At 42.0% G+C, this 24,151-nt stretch overlaps 1 long non-coding RNA gene across 1 annotated transcript in view; it reads left to right on the top strand.

The window, feature by feature from the left end:
* Positions 1–24,151, top strand: part of LOC126203988 (uncharacterized) — a 214,812-nt gene that overhangs the window by 136,442 nt on the left and 54,219 nt on the right. Inside the window, exon 3 of the long non-coding RNA XR_007540440.1 lies at positions 13,118–13,171. This is a non-coding gene — a long non-coding RNA (uncharacterized LOC126203988). The remainder of the gene's footprint in view (positions 1–13,117; positions 13,172–24,151) is intronic.

Below are 24,151 nucleotides of genomic sequence, written 5' to 3'. Positions count from 1 at the left end.
AACCAGCAGTATATTTACAATGTGCAGCCGATATTTTTAGTGTCCGGCACACGACATATCGATATCATTTTTCGATTCAGCGAGGGTAGATACGATGCTTTTTGAATATCGACCTATCGGATTCGCAGATAATTAATTTCTGAAAAAAATATTGTCTAATGAAGAACTAGTGGGAGGTCTGCTACGACTCTGATTTTGCTAGAGTCACAGAGAAATCGCAAAATAAACTCAGTTTCAATGCCGGAAATAGTGGGCTATGACCACTGCTGTTTAGCCTCGCATGGCAATAAATAGAGCTGTTACCTCCACAGTACAAAACGTTTGGCACGAATAAAATATGACTAAGGAAAACTACCAGAAAAGAAATGGTCACACACATGGGAATGCGTCGACTGAAGGACTGCCGTAGCCCGGAAGGGGGGTGGGGGTCAATATAGGATACTGTACAGTAATGTAGTTAGCTTCATTGCAGAGATTGGTAGGCATGAATAAAATAGAATTGCGGAAAACTATTTAAAAAAAACAGTGGCCACCCACGTGGATGCAGCTGAGCCTCGACGATTCCGGGAAATGTGGAATAGTATAGTAGAAACTTATTTAGGTTTACGTATGGGTGTAATTAGTCGGCAAACATGTTTCTAGGCAGCCAGTACGTGATAGACTAATTTAAGCTCCAAGTCATTCATTTTTGACTTTAATAATATTAATTTTACTTTATATGAAAGTGCGCCACTGCACTCGGAGATAGACCAAATTGCCTCTTTCGGCTGTGTCCACGGGAAGAATAGTGATTCCATAGTTACCGCCCACTTCCATCTGGTCCATTATTGAAAACATCCATGCATTTGTAACTAACGTAATTCACTTTGATGAAGCAGGTGCATAATATCTGCATACCGTCAAAATTGTAATGCATGACTTAATTAGTTCAAATGTGTGTGAATTCCTAAGGGACAAAACTGCTGAGGTCAAAGGTCCCTAGACGTAAACACTACTTAATCTAACTTACACTAAATTATGGTAAGAACAACACATACACCCATGCCCGAGGAAGGGCTCGAACCTCCGGCGGGAGCGCATAACTTAATTAGTTTTACGTTCTTCTGACTTGTTGGTTCTGATCTCCGAAAAAGTAATGATGGCTCTATAAAAAGTACTTTCTTTGAAAAATAGATCCTGCAGGGTATCAGCGCGTTGTGTATATCCTGTGCAAGTATTATGAACGTGATGACAAAATGACCACATATTATATCTCTTTAAAAAAATGTAACTATTTATTTATTAGGAAACACTCTCCTAGTAAATTTGTTTATCCTTTGATTTATCGTGATCTGTTAATGATTTTTAGTGGAGTTAGGTTTTACTTTTAGCTTTCAAAAAAATACATAAGAGATATAATAAGCAAAATAATGAATTTCGTAGGTTGCCAATTACGTATTATATCTGGTTTTATCGAGCGCCAGGCTCCCTACAAATTACTGTAAATGTAATAGCGTAGTATTACTCAGCTCCAGTTCACTATCACAGAAAATAGACAAGTTTTAATAAAATTATTTCACTGGATTACATCAATTAATCTCACTGAATATTTTTAGATAATTTCTGTCGCTCAGGCTATGAGACATTGTGCTGTGAAAAAAATATTTTTAAATGTACCGCGTAATGGCGGCTAATTGTTAACAATCAGAGATCACTGTTACTCGCTCCGCAGCAGCTGGAAACACGCTAAATAATTTTCGTTAAATGTTCTTTTCATAAGATAAATGTCGCGTAGGTTGTTGAAATAACACACGGAGATCATTTTATACTAATATATTCTTACTAGGACACAGTTTACACCATTAAATATTTGCAATTACGTTACGACAGAAACAAATGCTAGCGCTGCACAATAGCTTGCGTACCTTATTCCAGCTAACACCAGAACGAACAGAAAAACAGACTAGACAGAAGAATGACCATTGCATTGTTTTTTATACTCTTACAAAGATAATCACATTATAATCTCATACAATAAAAATAATGTCTTTTCTGCATTTATCAATCTATATTGTATATTTTTACGTTTAGTGTTATTACCTTTCGCAGATAAATCAATGTTTGCAATTCATTTTGAGTCACATACAGTCATTTTTATTTATCTTTCACCTCGATAATGGTGAATATTGCAAAACAGACACTACACACACTACCCAGAGGGTAGCGCCATCGATGGTAGACTTGTGGATCCCAGCTGTTCCCTAGCCGTGGCTGTAGGTATTCTCTCATACCACCGAAATGATGGGGATCCATGAATTATCGAATTTCTAACCGCTATCGCGGATCATCAAATTTGCAGCCCTGAGCATTTTCATGGGTCGTTAGGAATGCATCTCAAAAATTGTAATAAAAGACTTGGTAGGCTGCAAAAGGTAAGGATAGTTTTTATGTTTGGTGCCGCGATCTTCCAATGTGCCTATGATTTATACTATGTCAGCCATGCTACACTGGGAAGGTAGTATTCCTTTTGTCTTCTACTGACCGCAGTAGGTCAGAAACCTTAGATGGCGGGCGGAAAGAATTAGTGCCTGACAAAAAGGTGAAACACCCATAGGCGGAAGAGGAAAAAAAAACAAAAAAAAAACAAGACATTTCACGGATGAGTGTGTGATGTTATATCGGTGACAACAAAAGCAGGTCAGATTTAGAAAGAACTTGGTACTGTAAGCGCACGTACCTCTATAATGTTGTGTCCCCTCTGCAGGGTATGGAGTCACAAACCCATTGCATCCTCTCTTGAAACAAGCTCTCTCACAACTGTTGTAAGTGGTCCGTGATACCTTTCATACTAGCACTGGAACGAAGCTGATTTCTGAACTGGTCACACAATGTTCTGTCGGCAATATTTACATCTACATCTACATGGATACTTTGCCAATCATATTTAAGTGCCCAGCAGAGGGTTCATCGAACCACCTAAACAATTCTCTATTATTGCAATCTCGTATAGCGCGCAGAAAGAACGACTACCTATATCTTTCCGCACGAACTCTTATTTCCCTTATTTTATCGTCGTGATCGTTTCTCCCTATGTAGGTCGGTGTCAACAAAATATTTTCGCATTCAGAGGAGAAAGCTGGTGATTGGAATTTCGTGAGAAGTTTCCGTCACAATGGAAAACGCCTTTCTTTTAATGATGTCCAGCCCATTTCCTATATCATTTCATTGACACTGTCTCCCATATTTCGCGATAATACAAAACGCGCTGCCTTTCTTTCAAATTTTTCGATGTACTCCGTCAGTCCTATCTGATAAGGATCCTACACCGCTCAGCAGTATTCTAAAAGAGGACGGACAAGCGTAGTGTAGGCAGTCTCCTTAGTAGATCTGTTACATTTTCGCAGTGTCCTGTCAATAAAACGCAGTCTTTGGTTAGCCTTCCCCACAATATTTTGTATGTGTTCCTTCCAATTTAAGTTGTTCGTAATTGTAATTGCTAGGTATTTTGTTGAATTTACGGCTTTATATTTGACTGAAGTATCGTGTAACCGAAATTTAACGGTTTCCTTTTAGCACTCAAGTGGATAACCTCACACTTTTCGTTATTTAGAGTCAACTGCCAATTTTCGCACCATTCAGATATCTTTTCTAAATCGTTTTGATATTTGTTTTGATCTTCTGATGGCTTTGTTAGTCGATAAATGACAGCGTCATCCACAAACAACCTAAGACGGTTGCTCAGATTGTCTCCCAAATCATTTATATAGATAAGGAACAGCCAAGGGCCTATAACACTACCTTGGGGAAATCACTCCTGTTTTACTCGATGACTTTCCGTCAGTTACTACGAACTGTGACCTCTGTGACACGAAGTCACAAATCCTGTCACATAACTGAGACGATATTCAATAAGCACGTATTTTCACTATAAGTTGCTTGTGCGGTAAAGCGTCAAAAGGCTTCTGGAAATCCAGGAATACGGAATCGTTCTGAAATCCGTTGTCAATAGCACTCAACACTTCATGTGAATAAAGAGCTAGTTGTGTTTCACAGGAACGATGTTTTCTAAACCCATGTTGACTGTGTCTCAGTAGACCGTTTTCTTCAAGGTAATTCATAATGTTCGAACACATGTTCCAAAATCCTACTGCATGTCCAAGTTAATGATGTGGGCCTGTAAATAAGTGGATTACTCGTAGTACCTTTCTTGAATATTGGTGTGACGTGTGCAACTTTCCAGTCTTTGCATACGGATCTTACGTCGTGTGAACGGTTGTATATGATTGTGAAGTATGGAGCTAATGCATCAGAATACTCTGAAAGGAAACTAAATACCATACAGTTTATACCAGAAGACTTTTATTAAGTGATTTAAGTTGCTTCACTACTCTGAGGGTATTTATTTCTACGTTACTCATGTTGGCAGCTGTTCCTGATTCGAATTCTGGAATATTTACTTCGTCTTCTTTTGTAAAGGCATTTCGGAAGACAGTGTTTAGTATCTCTGCTATGGCAGCACTATCTTCGATAGTATCTCCATTACTACCGCGCAGAAAAGGCATTGATTCTGTCTTGCAGCTAGCATACTTCACTTACGACCAGAATTTCTTTGGATTTTCTGCGAGGTTTCGAGGCAAAGTTTCGTTGTGGAAACTGTTATAAACATTTCGCATTGAAGTCCGTGCTAAATCGAACTTCTGTAAAAGATCGCCAATCTCTGCGCTCCCTCCTGCCCTATCTTCCCTTTTCCTCTCCCGCCCCACGTGTCTCCTGCCTCTTCGTGAACCCACGGTTGCCCCTCCTCTCTTCATCCCGCCGCTTCCTCAGCTGCCCCATGCTCTCCCCTCCTTTTCCATCCTGTCTGACCTTTCCCTCGGCAGGTCCCACCTAGTAGTTTTACTCTTCGACGTGTGTGCTCGAATTGGGTTTTAAGTGTGTTGTTTCGGAGTGTTTTTAATACTGTGGCCAACTTTTAACCTGTGCATTCGCATTCAGTGTCTTCTCTCTGTTTCAAGAATCGCCAACTGTGTTTTTTAACTTTCTGGTGACTTTTCTTTAACTGTCCCCCATGAACGTCTACATGTCCATGTATTTTTACCTCCATTTTCTCCCCTTACTCTGTTTTATGTTCCACTTTTTTATCTCCTTATGTATGTATCATTTTATTCTTGTTTTAGTTGTCGTGTCTCTCGGCTGAAGAGCGGCGGATTGTGCCGCTGACAGCCCTCCCCTGCCCATATGGGGCAGGGGAATGAAATCAAAATAAAGAAAAAAAATAATTCTTGCTAAATCCCCCCTGCCCTCCATCTCTACACCCTACATCTCCTTTCCCAAGGTGGCTTCCATCAACTCCCCCTCCCGGATGATGCCCTCTCTCCCTCCATTTATCCCTCCTATCAACTCTGATCCTCACTCTCCCTCCTTTCCTCTGTCCTTTTCCCGGGCTCCCTCTCCCCCCTTCCATCCTCTTTCTTCCCCACCTCCCCTCTCTTTGCCCCCTTCTCTCCCCCGAGTCCTTTTACATTTCCCTCCTCTGCCTCCTCTCATTCCGTCTCGCGTCTGCCCTTCTCACCCTTTATTAGTCCTCTCTCTCCTTGGTTCCCCCCCCCCCTTTTCGTTTTTTCCTCTCCTCCCTCCTTGATTTTCCCCCTACTCCAGGCCCCCCCCCATCTGCCTTGGATCGGAAGTGCCATCTTTGTGCCGCCTTTTTCGTGCAGTGTTTTACAGTGTGTTTTTCCAGTGCGTGCTCCGTGTTGTGTCTTTTGGGAAGTGTAGCGAACAGCCATCATACTGTCGCTGGGTGTCCTCTTTTTTTTATCTCTTGCGAACAGAAACCAGACTCTCGCCATGTTTTTTAATTGTGTGTCTACTATGTTACTTGTCTGATTCCTGTGTATTTTATCAACATTGCCAACCCCTTTTGCTTTCTGTTTTAACTTTCCGCATTTTAACGCCATTTTACACTTTAAATCACCATTTTATCGCCTGTTTTTCCTTGTTTCTTTCTTCTTCCTTTTTTAAACAAAAGTCTGTAGGCTGTAGAGCAGCGTAGTAAGCTGCTGCCAGCCCGCCCCCTTCGGGGGGAATTGAAAATCAATAAAGAAAAAAAAATTCTTGCTAATATCCGATGCTAAGTTTTTGTTAATGAAAGTGTCTTCTTGTTCAGGATATTTTACTTCTGATGAAGGTATATTTATATACACCGAAACCGTGGTCAAGAATTTTAATAAATCTTTATCCGGCAACTGTCTTGGCTGTCATCATTTACCGTGAACTGTTACGAATTTTTGGAGGATCATACTGTCTGGATGGTATACAAGCATGTGATATTAACCACATGGCGATCTGGCGATCTCTAGACGTAATGAGTAGGAATTAAGAACTGCAGAACCAATCTGTTGCTGTACTGTAGCGTCGGAATTAATCTTCCTATGGAGAGAATCATGTTATCGACACCATGTTATACACACCATGAGATGACAGTACTGTTGCATTGCTGTTATTGGCTTTCAGTAGCAGTATACAGGCTCGTGTCAGAGATTTCGTAATACTGCCACCTCTGCAGAAGTTAGGTTCCTGTGCACTGCATGGAGGAAGAGGAGCTTCCAAATAATAAACTGCGGGATGAGAGGAGTCTCCATCAGTTTTCGACGGCTCACCTGAGGATGAGTGGCAGGTGCGCAATCGTAAATCGTGAGGTACAGTTGAGGGAAGACAAACCCCTTAAGCTTGTCCTCTGTCAGCTATTTTTGTTAATTGCTCTGTTTTGGGGAAGAGGGGAGAGGATGTCAATACGAAAGGCACTGGGTTGCAAGGACTGTATTTACTCACTGCTCTAGGTGACGGATCTAGCTACATTCACTATTTACAAAGATCCGTTGGTGTACTTTCGGTGTAGGAGAGGCGTGCTAGGCAGTGATGCACGTGGCCGGGCCAGCTGGGTTCCAGGAAGGTCGGGCCCAGATGACAATAGTGGTAGGTGGGGGTGCCCCCTTTGAAAGGGCCCTTAGTGTTCTCTCGCGCGGAGGGAAGCCAGTGTTGATTTGATTGGAATCTGCCAGTACGCTCCTGGGTCAGAACGGATGCGTTCCTGGAATCGAAGCTGGGTGACACCGAGGCGTCGGAGAAGCAAGCGTCGCACGTACACACTTTATTTTGCTGTCAGTTATGCTTCCGACACCGCAGTCTTCTGTGTGCAGTTAAAAGAAGCAAGTTAATTTCGGGACAGTGCGTGATGCTTATTGAATGTAACAAGGCACCCCTAGCTTTAGGCGGCAAACGTTTCAATTTGAGTAGGATTTTTCGTGGTATTTTGGAGGGGTGGTGCATGGTGTTTCGTACACTTGTGATTGGTCTTAGATCTGGCACCGAGCAATATTTGGGACGGTGGGCTAAGTGGAGTCGGCGTATTATATAGGACTTTGTGGAGAGAAACGTTTCGGGGATCAGCATAACTCGGATTCGATATCGCATCTTATCGGAATATTGCCCATGGCCGCAGATGTTAGGCGTGGTCAGCAGTTCTGACTGCATTAATTAAAACTTCCGGGCTAAGAGGGCGTTGGCTCTTAGAGTGGGAGTTTTAATTAATGAAGACGCCTCCCGAGAAAACCAACACGCTATGTTTAGTTCTCATTGCAGTTTGCAGTGCAGCCCATCGCTGATAGCAGAATCCACACCAATCGAGCACGGAGTGTGGTAAAGTATTTGGCAGCCCCCGCAAAGCAGAGACTCATTTAATATGATGGCCCTCTTTACCACGTCTGCCCAAACAGCGCCCAAAGCAGATCTAATTTGCATGTGGAATTTTATAGTTGAGTCCTGTTCCTCGATCAATAGCCACAAGTTAGGCAATTAGCTATCTGTTAGGATAATCAGCCCACTCATGAACAGGGAAGGGAACTACAATAAGTTGATAGGCACCCATTTCAACTGTCACAACTAATTACTCATGCAAACCTGTTGTACTTGTCGTATATTCGAGTAGTCATGCATTGTAACAGTATCTGAAGACTAGATTTATTTGTGCCTTAAATCAATAAATATCATTATAATACTAAATCTCGCTATAATTTCAATAATTTATAGAAACATATTAGGTAAGCCCGTACTTAAACACATTTTTGCGAGAGATTATCCAATATAATGTAAAGAGGGTCAACCAATGAATTGTCGTTAAGGACAGTTCCAGATAGATTCTTACGCATTCTGCCAAACGTTTGCATGACATTGAGAGTGACAGTTCCTGGGTGTAGTTTGTATCTCCACAACATTGAGCGATACAGGCTTTATTCAAATCAGGGGACTAGTTTCAGCTCGCCACCAGGCAATATTTCACAGTGATTGACGCCTAGCTGCAAGTCAGAAATTTCCTTGAGTAATCCATTCGAGTGAAAATTTTAAAACGTTCAACAATATGTAGCTTGCTGGAGGCACTCCAAACATTTTCGCATATATTTTTATTGAATTTCCTATGTATTTAGTTGTCGTCGACAGCTACTCTGAAAACGTAACATTGTCCACTAATTCTGTGACTTCAGTGCAAATGTGCAGAACTATCTTTCGGAAATGTTGATTATACATTAGTTATTTCTTAGTACTGTAATTTTCCACATCAAGTTTTAAAGACGCTTTATTAGTTTCGTCCTCCTGCTATAGAAATTTTCCTGTGCATGAGGCAAAACGGCTCTGTTCATATTTTGCGCCAATAACGCAAACTTATTAAATGGATAATATTTGTGTGTTTGTTTGTACGTATACTTCCATTAAGCAATGTAAGTATACTTTGAATGCACACCATACTTTAAACATGAAATTTTCATGAAAATCTGTAGTCACATATCCCCTGAAAAAATGAATTACATTTGCAGATTAACTGGCATATTCTACATCATAGTGAGAAATTCCCAATATGAGCCACATGGTACGAAAGTAATTATGATTCGATGAGGACTGAACGAGTAGTTTTTGAGGGCAAAAGCGGATCTATATTTTAGGAGTACTCTGATTTTAAGACCTCAGAGCCATAACTTTCCGCTTCCTATTAGTCTGCAGAGACCAGCAGCATTAATGCTTTGGGCCTCTTGTTTCAGCGCTCTCTGGGTGCTGCAATCGAGACATCGGAAATGTCAATGACTGGTGGATCAACAAGAGAAAGGTTCATGGCGGCTGCTTCTAGCTGAATTCTAATTTCCTTTCTGAAAAGAGTAGCGACATCACACAGATATCTTCAAAGCACCTTTCACAGATTCTTTGAATTCTTTTTCTTTTAATGTATACACAGCCATCATTTCCAGTTTGTCTATTTCTTTCACAGTAAGTCCTCAAATTATTTCAAATACCTTATATATCAAAAGTTACGTGAGGTAACGGACGTTATTTGAATTTTCTGTCAACTGATCCAGTACTGTCTTATTTGTAAGAAGACGATTCTGCAAGTGATAATTATGTTTCAAGGAATTTAATGAAAAAATTAGAAGCAGTTCTTAATTTTTATTACGTAGTGTTTCATGAGAATCACGTATCTATGTCTAGAGTTCAAATAAACACTAAATTATACAAGTTCCGTTCTGAGGTACTTGTTCACGTCTTCAATACAAACGTACTATTTATTATAATTAAAAAATGTCTAAGAGGTGCAGTCGAACTTTTTAAGGATCACATTTTAAATTTGTGTAACCATAGTCATTCATTAGTATTTCACAATTTCTAAAAGCGTCTGAAATTCATCTATGCAGCTACTAAAAATGTGTGTTTACATCACCATTATTAGGTTAGTGTTATTTCTTACTATCCTATAACTTTCAATTTTACAATATTGGGTGAGCAGTGTTTGCACTTGACGTTAGGTGTGTAGAAGTTATTATGATTCTGGACTGGCATCTCGCGTTGTGTGTCTTGGACTTTTTTGAACCAGTCTCTGTCTCCATCTGTCTGAAAATGTACGCACTACGTTTTGAAGAGTGTTTTTAACATACTGTACTTGCAATCAGTTTTTTGCATTGCGTTTTTACATCTTTATGTTGTTTTGCTGTTGAATTCCTCTGTTTCTCTATATATTCCTTTGTTGCTATAAGAACTACAGTATTATTTTTGCCCGATTTTGTTAGAATTGCATTACCTGCTTGCGATTTCTTCTTTAGATTTTCAAGTTATAGTTGATGATCATTATTTTTAATATCAAGCTTTTTCTTTATTAGTTGGCGTTTCTCTGTTTTTAATTTCTTCTTTTATTAATAGTCTAGTAACCCTGTATTTACGTTAGTACTCAGATTTCTAGCTGTTGTTCATTTGTTGCAGGGATGCGTTTGGTTCTAAACCTTTTGCTAAAATCTGTTCTTCGTTAACATTTAGCATTTTGTTTTTAAAATTGACAACTCTTTGACAGGTATACAGGGTGAGTCACCTAACGCTGCCGCTGGATATATTTCGTAAACCACATCAAATACTGACGAACCGATTCCACAGACCGAACGTGAGGAGAGGGGCTAGTGTAATTGTTTAATACAAACCATAGAAAAATGCACGGAAGTATGTTTTTTAACACAAACATACGTTTTTTTAAATGGAACCACGTTAGTTTTGTTAGCACAACTGAACATATAAACAAATACGTAATCAGTGCTGTTTGTTGCATTGTAAAATGTTAATTACATCCGGAGATATTGTAACCTAAAGTTGACGCTTGAAACCTCCGACGTTCAGTTGCGTGTTGTAACAAACACGGGCCACGGTCGGCGAGCAGCATCCGCAGGGATATGTTAACGATGACGACCGTGTTTACGAGTGTGACTGTAGTGCACTGTTGTGGTTTGGTCTAGCTGTCGCAGTGTCCGCATGTAGCGCTTGCTGCTATTGTTATTCTGCATTCGTCTCCGCACGCAGACCAACTGTAGTACACCGTGTTACCAGACGTCTGTGATAGTGGAGTGTTGTAGGAACTGTGACCATGGTGTATTCGAACTCTGAAAAGGCGGAGATGATACTCATCTATGGCGAGTGTCGACGAAATGGAGCTGAAGCCTGCAGGGTGTATGCAGAACGGTACCCGGACAGAGAGCATCCAACGTGCCACACATTGCAAAACATCTACCGCCAACTGTATGCAACAGGTATGGTCGTAGCACGCAAACGGGTCCGTAACAGGCCCGTCACAGGAGAAGCGGGTGCAGTTGGTGTGTTAGCTGCTGTTGCCTTGAACCCACACATGAGTACACGGGACATTGCGAGAGCCGGTGGACTGAGTCAAAGTAGTGTCATGCGCATACTGCATCGTCACCGCTTTCACCCGTTTCATGTGTCGCTACATCAGCTATTACATGGTGATGACTTAAATCATCGAGTGCAATTCTGTCAATGGGCATTAACAGAGAATGCGTTGCAGTTCTACCTGTTTACCGATGAAGCGGGTTTCACAAACCACGGGGCAGTGAATCTACGGAATATGCAATCCTCGCTGGCTCAGACAGGTAGAACGACAGCGACCGTGGACTGTAAATGAATGGTGCGGAATCATTGGCGACCACCTCATTGGTCCTCACTTCATTGCAGGACCCCAAACAGCTGCAACATACATCGCGGTTCTACAGAATGATCTGCCAACGTTTCTCGAAAATGTCCCACTGGAAACGCGTCGACGTATGTGATATCAGCATGATGGTGCACCTGCACATTCCGCAATTAACACTAAGCTGACCCTTGACAGGATGTTCGACGGGCGTTTCATAGGACGTGGAGGACGCATAAATTGGCCAGCCCGTTCTCCTGATCTTACACCTCTGGACTTCTTTCTGTGGAGTACGGTAAAGGAGAATGTGTACCGTGATGTGCCTACAACCCCAGAGGATATGAAACAACGTAATGTGGCAGCCTGCGGCGACATTACACCAGATTACTGCGGCGTGTACGACATTCATTACGCCAGAGATTGCAATTGTGTGCAGCAAATGATGGCCACCACATTGAACATCTATTGGCCTGACATGTCAGGACACACTCTATTCCACTCCGTAATTGAAAGCGGAAACCACGTGTGTACGTGTACCTCACCCCTCATGGTAATGTACATGTGCGTCAGTGAAAAAGACCAATAAGAAGGTGTTAGCATGTGGACGTAATGTGCTGTTCCAGTCTCTTCTGTACCTAAGGTCCATCACCGTTCCCTTTGGATCCCTACGTAATTCGGTGCTATCCGATGTACACGATCGAACAGCGGAGGAGTGGTACTCAAGCGTCAACTTTAGGTTACAATATCTCCGGATGTAATTAACATTTTACAGTACAACAAACGGCACTGATTAGGTATTTGTTTATATGTTCAGATGTGATAAAAAAATAACGGGGTTCCATTTAAAAAAACCTAGATTTGTGTTAAAAATCATACTTCCGTGCATTTTTTTATGGTTTGTATTAACCATTTACACTAGCCCCTCTCCTCACGTTCGGTCTGTGGAATCGATTCGTCAGTATTTGATGTGGTTTACGAAATATATCCAGCGGTAATGTTAGGTGACTCACCCTGTATATGTGTATATATTTGTTGTCTTGCAGGTTTTTAAGGCGAATTTTGATGTCTGCAGTGTTTGTTGCGCCTAAGTCGTATTTTATTGGCTGCCATTAGCATTCGTCTCTTTTGCGTGATGAAAGTGAGAACCGGTGCAGCAGGCTCGTTTAATTGATATGCTATGATATGGATTTGATTCATTTTTTGGTTTAGGGTTGGTGTGATTGAATACAGTGACTTATTTTCGTGTATCTGAGAAATTTTTTGAGTAAACTATCTAGGTATTTTCGCTATCTTGGAACTCTATTTGATCTTTAACTTTTTGTACTTTGGTATATTTTAATTACGGTTACAGTAACATTATAAAATTTTATGGGTTGAAAAATGTTAGATGGATTAAGATGGATCTTCTTCAATTGAGAATAGGGGCCTACTGTGAATGCTTGAAAGGCACTATTAAATTCTTCATTTATGTGGTCACAGTAACAGTAATTGCTTCACAGTCATTAAAGATATTTAAAATTCCGCCCGTGCAACGACAGGAAAGTGCTAGAGTATATGACCAAATTTAAACTGCCATTATCTTCTGGCTGTCCAGATGTTTCACACTACAGCCTGTTCTTTCTGCTGTTGCAGGCTTCCGACCACGGCCACCTCACTGTGAGACTTTCTTCAGCGAATTCAATTGCAGTAAGTATCTTATTTTATGCTGTTGGCCATCATTTTGCGTGCAGTACCGCCAGCACCATTTCGTTTCTAATTCACGTTTTAAGATCTTTCTAGTAGATAACCTATACTTCTCTTTTAGTTCCATATTTGTTAACAATGTAAATGTTAATTAACAACTACTGAATCATTATAGTTTACTCCAAACATATTTTTAATTTTAACTATTAGTTGTATGAAACAAATTTAAATTTGATGCCCACATTAGAAATGTTATACCAGAGCAAAGGTAGCCCCTGAGGGCCGGCAACCCGTATAACACTACAGAGGATGAGGTTGTCTATGGCTAAGGCGTACCAAAAGCACTATGGTAAACAACGGCTATTTGCACACAAGATAATGGAGACAGACATTACGAGCACTACTTCCTGCAGTGGGAGCTCAAGCCACTGCCTGCAGGAAGTATCACTACGCCGAATCTGACTGGCTGGAAACAGCTATTTAGGGGCTAGAACCAGGCCCAAAGTTCAGTTCACGCCGGATGCCGACCGCATGTACTGCAACCGTCGAAGATTACGTCTTCGTCTCGGAATTGGGCTGTTACTAGTGTGTGTGTGTGTTACCACGAACCTTTGTGGAAAATAAGAAGTGAACTTTTGTTTGCCATAATTAAGAGACATTTTTCGTTATTGTTACCTTTCGTTCGTTTATTCAGTCCTCAACCTTGTGAACTTACATCAATAAAATTTGTGTTGTGAGAAATTGCAAACTGTCAGTTACAACAAGAAATATATTTTCCTGAAATGGAAAAAGTTAATACATTCGTAAGACAGCTCGCTGTCTAGAAGTAGGAGGTATTTGGTGTACTGTTTCGTGGATTATATTTTATACTTAATGTGTCGTAAATAGTAATGTGCAAGTAGTAATGAGGAGATATTGAAACCATTCGAATTCGAGGGGAAAAGAAATAAGAAATGTAAGGCGCCACTTGATTAAAGAAGGAATTTATTGACAAGACAGGTTTTTTTTTTTTTTTTTTTTTTTTTTTTTTTTTTTTTTTCCCTGTGGGAGCAGGAGCGGTAGAAACTGTGGAGGGAGACAAAGCGATGAGAACACTCAGCAAGTCAAAGAAGTAGATGTAGATGTAGGTTGCCGTTACTTAGAGCTGAAGAAGCCTCTTGTCGAAGACCACGCAGCAGCATGTTTATAAACGAAAAAAAGGTTTTTTTAATGGTAAATTCTCAATAAATACCGAATTCGACAAAAAGTAAAAAAAGGTTGCCGCTAGTGAGATTAAAACCAGCGAAATTAGAAATACATCCAAATACGCTACGTGGTGAATTACCAATGAAATTGATAATAAACTGCAAACATTTAAATGTTCTGACTTTTTTTTGAGAGTTCAGTTGTCTTGCTTCAGGTAACTGATGTCGGTCACTGACCTTCATATCGTAAACGGATGTAGGAAATCTCAGAGAGCCGCTCCATAGGGCTCTCTTCTCAGTCATGTCGCTTCAAGACAAACTACACGCATTGTTTAGGACATGCACGGTCAACTGCATCAAAGAAGCCTACAAAATATCGTTTACTAACAGCTTCCGCAATAAGTAAACGATAACACTTTATAGAGTGGATTGTGCGAGCCACGGAAGGATTCACGAAGCCACTATGACCCATGATGGCTCAACTGCCACCGGGAGATCACTGAAACTCCACGAAGTTGGGCACTGATCGTCTACATCTCGTTTACTGGCGTGTCCATGTGCTAAGTAGACCCCAGCTCAGATGACCTATAGGGCATACGAACACTTCCATGTCTGCAGATTCGTCATAGAAACTGTTGAAACAACACGGGAGCGGGAGATTCGTGCTTGGTACTACTGAGGTACAAAGTGCAAATCACATGAAGGATGCTGAAGGCAAAAAAAGAGAGTGTACGCGGTTGGATATTTGGTTCCCGTATCATTCGTTTGTGATGCCGATAGAAGACAAAGGCCGGTGCACAAACATCAGTCACACGATAGTTCCGTCACTGGCCATTTTTACCAGCGACGTGTTTGAAGGTATTGTTCTATTCCTTTAAAGGACTGTTTTCACACTCACCCCGTGGCGTGACCTGACACTGAAAACCATGCTCCTGCCGACGTCGTACCGTGATTGCCGTATTTCTTCCGGCCGATAGTTTTCACTTCACGGCTGCGGCACTGTCAGGTGTTGTGTTGCCGTGCATCAATTCATCGTCATAAAGATGAATGACAAAAGACTTAGTGAAATAATGTGCAACTCTCCTGTATTATATGGCCCCTGCAATCCCAAAAAAGTGCATGAACACAGAGTTGAAGAATTCTGCAATAATACAGGAGGAGAAGTAGAAAAAACTAGTAAATACGCTCATGTATATTTCTGATTTTACGTCAGTGAATACTATGAGCTAGGTAAAATCTTATTGTGTGACAGTGCTGGCTCTATCTGTAACACTATCTTTCCATATGTCCTGAAATCAGAGCAACATAGTTAGTTTGAGCGCCTACAAGGGGAAACAAATTTATGAAGAATGTCTTTGTGTAATTAAAGAACAATGATCCAGTGTTCGAAGGAGCCTAAAGAGAAACGTGTTTCCTGTTCAGATCCCCTATAGAGTTCGGAAAAATGCCCCATTTCAAAACAAGCTTCAACGATTTTCTTCCACACCAACTCCTCCATCATATTGCCCGTGGTTCTTACAGGTTTCTCGTACGATCTTGTGACCCGTACTATGCCCAGTGCAGTAACAAAATGGAATCGTGTCTAGCGCATCTCCAGCAGCCCAACATCTGAAAATAGGTAGATAGCAGGGATTTAACAAACGAAGATTTCAGAAGTGGCTTAAGCGGTAATCAATCAGTACCGCGCGAAACAGAAGAATGCACTCTATGCAACAGAAGCCAATAATGATAGATGTTGATTTCATACTTTTAATTACCAATTAACTGCCACAGTGTATTATCAAGCAAACGGTGAACCGATCTCTTAGTGCGACAGTTTTTCTCCAGCGTGCGTTTTGCGTTTTCAGGTGAACTTCCATAGTAACAGAAATGAATTTTCTGACATTCTGAAATATTTATAAAACTTTGTTCCATCGGCCGTCAATTCACTGTAGCAAATTTCCCTTCTGTTCACCTATTGTTCCACGCCTGATGAACCCACTTCCATTTTCCTCTTCTTCTTCTTCTCCTTCTTTTTCTTCATGCAGAATCATAGCGATCAGCGTGAGGTCGAGGTCCGAGACTTCGCCATCCCAGCCCGCCAAGTGCACTGCCACATGCCCTGGAAGAAACTCCGACCGCTATGAAAGAAGAGTCACTGTGTCATCGCGAGCGGTGTAGTGACCAGCCTGTCACGGGATTGTCGCGTCACTAATGTGTGTGAAGAGGTCTTAAGGGGCCTGATTTCATCCCATATAAATAAGCCCACACCTGCAGTAGGATCATTATAATGCCATGGTATTATAGGACACGTGAGCCCTCACGTGGATTTTTTCCTACTCTTACCCTGTCATCAGCGTGCATTAATGAGCGTAAAAACTAACGTGGCCAATAGCCGCTGGAGGCGACGGAGGTAGGTGTAGGCTACTTTGAGAACTAGCATCGTGCAGAAGGCCAGGTACACTTTTACAGCTCTTTTTGATACCTGTGCATTTGCTTAAGGAATAATATCCGCTGTAAATATAATTGGTATTAATGCAATTGGTAATAACAAAGCTCTCTCGTAGAAGAATTGTACTTTAGCAGTAAGAGACTATACCTATTTATTACAAGTGAATAACAGCGAGGGTAATATCGTAAAGGTGTTTTGCACGTGTGAGAGCAGTTGACACTTATAAATACCCACCACGAGCTAATTATAGCACTGGTGGTATTGTTAACTAATTGCCCATTACACTTCTACTCATTCGATAGCCAGTGTTTAGAAAATTACGTACATTTAATACAGGACTAATACCGTCTAAAATATGTTAGCAATGTTGAATCTCTTCTGCCTTACACCACACGATTTTGCCCTACATTCAGTCACTCTCGCTCAAGGCAGTTTCCGTGCTTTGTGTCACGTATTTCCCGACATTTGCGAGGAGAGAGCTTCTCAAAGCGGTACTGAAATTGAGCGTAAATCACCTTATCAAGTATCCGGACGCTTCAACTTCGATAATAAGGAAGTAAATGCCATTAACTCGTTACGTAAACTGTAACTCGTTCTCTCTGATGTCGACCTCACAGTTTCACAGCCTACCCGCTCGGTTACAATGTTAGTCTTCTATGAGGACCGAACATCACAGCTCATCGTAGACACAGTTTGGCGCACCTGCGACGCATAACCGTCCAGTTTAAACTTCGGTCTGGCCACTTTCGCGAGGGGAACTCTTGCCGACAATATAGTCGTTCTGTCATTTCATCGTAGTAGTAAGAGAAGGTTCACTATTATTAAATTATATTTAACTAACTGTTTGTTCAGTAACAAACAGAGTATCATGATAGGGAACACTACAAAGAAATTGTTTACCGGAAGGTACTGACAGTTTGATTGCTGTATTCAGAATATATACGAAATTTAAAACAAATCGTTTCTATTACTTAACTTCATATAGAACATCAGAGACACATTCGTGTACTGCATGTAGATCACAGTAATGATTCATTGCCCAAATCAAATACAAAGATATACAGCGTATGTGCAGTGTGTGCTCTGCCAGCTATTTTTGATACAGCAGCCGTAACTATCAATATTTCGAGGGAAGTAGCGTCGACAGCCGCAACTGGACATTGAGCTAAACGGACAGGGAAGCTGCTTAGCACCACGCGATAAGTTGAGAATTTTGTTTTGATGTAAAGCTAGCTCGGATAGCCGAAACGCCTATGCTAACCGCTCGCGTAATGGAGGAACCTATTCCGTCACGAATTTTCCACTTTCGCCATTAAATTATTTCAGTGCCCAAATTGTGGCTAATGTCTGTACCTCCTTCGAAAAAAAAAAATCTAGCAGATTAGATGTGAACATGCTCGGACATAATATCGATATAAACACGTCCAGGTGATAGCTGCGTCACCTGGCGACGATTGATTCCTAGTCACACACACGCACGGTGTATGTAGTATCAATGAGAGTGCTGTTCGTGTGTAGAGTGGGGAAGGCGCAATCCATCGGAGTCTGACCGAGAACAGACTGTGTTGGCGCGGAGGTTCGGCACGAGCATTTCGGAAACTGCACTATTTTATCGGGTGTTCGAGGAGTGATGTGGTGAGCGTCTTCAACCCGTGGCGAAACAGAGGACCCTGACCGTAATGATCCAAACGTTCTCAGCTGGGGAGAAGGCAGAGTTTGCCAAGTACGAAGACAAATGGTTCAAATGGCTCTGAGCACTATGGAATTAACATCTGAGGTCATCAGTCCCCTAGAACTTAGAACTACTTAAACCTAACTAACCTAAGGACATCACACACATCCATGTCCGAAGCAGGATTCGAACCTGCGACGAGCGGTCGCGCGGTTCGAGACTGAAGCGCCTAGAATCACTCGGCCACAGCGGCGGGCGGTACGAAGACAAGCAGTAGGATCTCTCGCCGTGTGTGGGTGGAAATTACCTTTCAGAAATGTAGCCAGAATGGCTTGTCATGAAGGGCAGCGAAACGGGCCGTGGAGAATCGTCGACGTACCACTGTGCTGTGAAAGCGCATTGAATGACAACCAAAGGGATCCTGCTATGAAAAGAAATAGCAGTCTAGGTTGTTGCGCCGTGTGGCAGGCGACAGTAGGTTGGTAGCCCATCGCTGTCCAGGGCGTCTCCACACACGTCTTCGTTAGCCATTGGGGTTAAGTGTTCAGTGCAAAGCGGGACTCATCACTGACAATTCAGTCAACGAGATTACAGTCTGAAGAAGTGTCTGGAGACACCGTGTAAAGCAGTGAGATGCCAATGTGACTGTCACGCGCCATGGAGCCTGTCAAGCGGGTGTGATGCTCTGGGGTCCCACTTCTTTTCATAACAGGATCCTTTTGTTTGTCATCCGCTGCACCCCTACAGCGCAGCGATGTCGATGCGATTCTGAGTCTCGTCTTGTTTTCCTTTGTGGGAAGCAATCATGGGCTTAACTTTCAGCAAGATAACGCCCGCCTGCACATGACGTGAATTTCAACTCTTCGTGCTTGCCAAAGGGCGCTGGTATCTCTCCGGAAGATAACGTGTGGAGCATTATGGGCAGGGCTCTCGAGTCGACTTGGGATTTTGACAATCTAACGCACCAATGGGAAGGAATGCAGCACGATATTGCTCAAGAAGACATACAACAACACTGTCAATCAGTGACAAGCCGAATAACTGTTTGCATAAGACCCAGAGGTGGAGCAACACGTATTAGACTAGCTTAATTTGCGAAGGTCTTTCTCCTGTGTAAATTATCCAATTTTTCTGAAATTTCAGTAATTTGTGTGTCTGTACATGCACATCAAATATAGCAATTTTAGTCCGATTCGGATATGCCATTCGTGGCGAGTCGTATTTGTTTTGTTTTAGAGTGTATTTCAGCAAATGTGATTATATGTCTCAGTTTTACTGTCATAGGTTCTTGCTACAAAGTGCAAAGTATGCGTGTAGTGTGTCGCCCACATGGAAAAGAGGAGTTACAACCCACCGCTACATTTTAAAATCTTTTATGTGAAGTTTGGTTTTTGAATAACGTTTCCTCATACGTTTGGGTCGCTGAAAGCAAATATGTTATCAGTTTCTCGCCATCACGTCACATTTTCTTGGAATTGGCAATAATTTACGCAGTCGCACATCGTTTTAGTTACACTTCGTATATAGTGTAACACATTAATTCTTCATATATAGTGTATCATATTAATTCTTACAAATTAGTTCACAACTGTTAATAATTTTCAAGAAACAAACGGTATATTCAGTTTTCAACTGGTTAAAGAAGAGCTTTTTCACTTAGCCATCTGCCATAACCTTATCTAGAGGCGGTGTCTCTTTCCACAGCCCAACAATACTAGGCCGTCATATTAACGGACCAAGCTCAATAACCTTTTTATGCTCTTTTACTTTTGGTGAAAGCGTACACCACGTTCATCAGTAGTGCAAACAAGATTGTGAGGAAAACGGTCTATGCGACCAGGTAAAAAACGCAACTTAACACTCATGTTGCATCCATGAATTTTCAAGTTTTCAAGAAGTTCGTGAACCATTTCCTTGGACTGTGGACCCATGTCGTAAGCCAGAAAGATTTCAGTGTTTCCGAATTCTGTCGTAGTATTCTCAAACTCTGGATCGTACATTAACTTCCTTTTATGGGGTCCAGTACATTTGTTAGGTGCAAGTTTTTCGAAGCTCACACTTGTAAATGACGTGCAGATATATTTTAAGGCAGTACCAGTCTTATGAATTGCACCACAAACAGGGAATTAATACTTAATTTAATGACCAATGGAGGGAGCCGTATTTTATAACGTTCTACAAGCGGCTCATGTTTGACATTCATGGAGCCAGGAGACAGATGTTCGGAGTGGTTTTTATTTCCGTTGCCAGTGATCACTCTTTGCTCGACTGCTCCGTTAACACAAGAAACAAAGATGTTGGGTATACCCGCTTTGTAAGGTCAGTAACAGGCTTATTCTCTTGAAATTAGCACACAGAAGCCAGTGAAGGTCTTTGTACAAGGGCATGCTGAAAAATAATCCGTCCGATTTTCTTATGTGAAAAGTCTCAAAGCTTTTTAAATAAAACCTACATTGAAACTTCCTGGCAGATTAATATCCTTTCTTTCAGGAGTGCTAGTTCTGCAAGGATCGCAGGAGAGCTTCTGTAAAGTTTGGAAGGTAGGAGACGAGGTACTGGCAGAAGTAAAGCTGTGAGTACCGGGCGTCAGTCGTGCTTCGGTAGCTCAGTTGGTAGAGCACTTGCCCGCGAAAGGCAAAGGTCCCGAGTTCGAGTCTCGGTCGGGCACACAGTTTTAATCTGCCAGGAAGTTTCATATCAGCGCACACTCCGCTGCAGAGTGAAAATCTCATTCTGAAAACCTACATTATTAACATTCTGTATCTTTATTCTTCATGTATCCATCACTGACCGCGATATAGCCTCTCTGGTGAAGGAAACATTTCTACTAACGAGAGACCAGTTTGTTGTTATGCTACTGAAAGAGCCACAGCCTCATCTCTTCCTGCATTCCTACATAACTATCAAACTGAACTCCTCGAAGGTGATCTTTAAGTTTTGGAAACATATAAAAATCGATCGGAGAACCAGCTCTGATGAGGAAGGACGTCAGCCATGTCCGTTTCAAATGGTTGCTACATAGCAGCTTAAGGAGGTTACACGAAACCTATATTTCGGTGTCTGGGTGGGGCTTTGAACGTCCGTGCTCTTAATGTGAGACCAGTTTTTTTACCACTTTGGTACCATGCCGGATGGAGAAGTCGGGAGAAACAGAGGCACAATGTCGTCGAATAATATCTGTAGCCTGCTTTCAAGTACAGTGAAGGTCACCATGAAGCGCCAAGTCGGAACACTGCATGTGAACAGAAGCGAAACGAAGCTGAGGTACTCGTAATGTCACTTCCGCCGCCCTCACAGCCACCATGACTTCAGCGATCAGGCGTAATGAATGGCGTGTCTCCTGTGGCTTACAGCAAGCTGCGGTTGTGGCAGCCACAGCACGTCCGCTGCGGTGGAGCTCTCCGTGCTGCAGCTGTTCCCGTTAGTTCAGATGTTGCGGTCAAATCGATACCCTTGTATATTAGATGTATCGTGGATTTCTCAGTCTACAGTTTCCCATCCCCTGTATAGAGGGTATTCCGCGACTTAGGGTTAAAAATTAAACTGACATCAGAGGATTTTAAAGTTCTGCACGGGCCTTTACTAGAGCAACGAAAAAAAAAGCCTTTATGATGGCTTGATTATGTTGGGGGCACATTTAATGAGGCAAGTGAATTTCTGTTGAGGAATGGCTGCCCACTGTTCTTTAAAAGCTAAAACTTGAGAATGTAGTGATATTGTTCGCTGGGGTCTGTAGTGAAGTCGTCACTGTAACTCATCCTACATGTGTTTCAACATGTTAGGTCGGGACTCTCAGCAGGTCACCCCATTTCAGGACTGATACTGTCCACAAATCATTGCCTCGTAGATGCTGCTTTAAGACCCGCTCGTTGTTATGCTGACACCAATAGTCACCGTCTCCGAACTCTTCCTCTACTGTACACAGTGTACAACGCTCTCAAATGTGTTCGTTTCGTTCCTCATTTAGTGTCTGGCCAAGAACTAAAGGGAAAAAAAACCATCTCATACTACAGGATGACAGAGAATAACGTGAATGTTTGAAATGAGTAGTGACAGCCCTGGGCAGGTGGCAGCACTGCGGGTTGGTGACAGTTAGCGAGTAAACAGTTCGCCATCTCATTAATCATGGATCAGTTGAATGGACAACAGCGTATGTTAGCCATAAAAATGTTTTATAAAAACAATGACAGTTGGGAGCGGCGCAGAGGGAGTTTGGACTTTTTTATAATTTAGGACGTCATGATTCCGTTCCGTCGACACACGCGATAAAATGTTGGATTAATAACTTTGAGCAGACCGGATCTGCCCTCTAGTAGAAACCAAGAGGAAGACAAAGAAGTGTGCGCTCTCCAGCGAAAATTGATGTTGTACACGAGTCTGTCTTACGGAGCCCACGGCGTTCATTTCGTAAGCTAGCAGCAATGGTTGGAACGTCCCGGAAGAGTGTTGGCAGAATTTTCTATCTTGATTTAAAATTTCATCCTTACTAACTACGGATGGTGCAATAATTGAATGATAACGATTACCGGTTACGATTAAGATTCTGTCAACAAACGATAAGAAAAGCAAACAATGACGATGAATTTCTAAACAAGTTGTGGATGTCAGATGAGGCACATTTTCATCTCACAGGTTATGTGAATGAACAGAACCACTCTGATAGGGCAAACACAAATCTTAATGACGTTCATGAGCGCCCTTTACACGCTAGTAAAGTGACAGTATGATATGGTGTTTCATCACATGGGATTATCGGAACGTATTGTCTCGCAAATGAACAGAGAAACACAATAACTGTCAATGCCGATCGTTACATGGACATGTTACGAACTTTCGTTACACATGCACTGAACAACTTTCCAAATGTTGAACAAGCTTGGTTTCAACAGGACGGAGCGACAACACACACTGCACGGCAATCAATGGCATATGTCTCCGCCCCGACAGCGCCGGCACGGTAGCTCAGCGTCTACGGTCACCGAGCTGGTTGGCCTCTGCAATAAAAAATTGAGTGGAAGGGTCAACAAACGAACTTTAACGGATGTCATGTGACGTCCGCAACGACCAAACCCAACGATCAAGAACGAACAAAAACGTATATATATTAGCTGAGTGGTCAGCGTGACGGATTGCCGTCCAACGGGCCCGGGTCCGATTCCCAGCTGGGTCGGAGATATTTTCCGCTCAGGGTGTTGTGTTGTCTTCTTCATCATTTCATTCCCATCCGGCGCGCAGGTGGCCCAATGTGGCGCCGAATGTAATAAGACCTGCACCAAGGCGGTCGGACCTGCCCAGCAAGGGACCTCCCGGCCAACGACACCAAACGCTCATTTCCATTTTGATTCAATGGCATATGTGCGAGAATTGTTTGGCAACCGTGTGATCTCACAATTCGGTAACATTCCCTGGCCGCCTAGGTCGCCAGATACATCCATTTGTGATTTTTTTCTTGTGGGGCTGCCTCAAGAGCAAAGTGTACACGTTTCGAAGAAGAACCCTGGATGAGTTAAAACAGGGAATTCTGGAGGCAATTCACAGTATCCCATATGAGATGTTGCAGCGGTCAATGAGGAATCTCAACAGCAGATTCCACGAATGTATTCGCACAGGAAGATGCCATCTAAAGGACGTAATCTAAAAAGAAAAATGATAAATGCCATCAATGTTTCGTAAATGGCAAAGTTGTAAAGTTTCAA

Source organism: Schistocerca nitens, chromosome 9, assembly GCF_023898315.1.
Source record: "Schistocerca nitens isolate TAMUIC-IGC-003100 chromosome 9, iqSchNite1.1, whole genome shotgun sequence".
In the NCBI taxonomy this organism is placed as follows: domain Eukaryota; kingdom Metazoa; phylum Arthropoda; class Insecta; order Orthoptera; family Acrididae; genus Schistocerca; species Schistocerca nitens.
The sequence above is the reverse complement of the archived record's forward strand: the minus strand, read 5'-3'. Positions and strand labels throughout refer to the sequence as shown.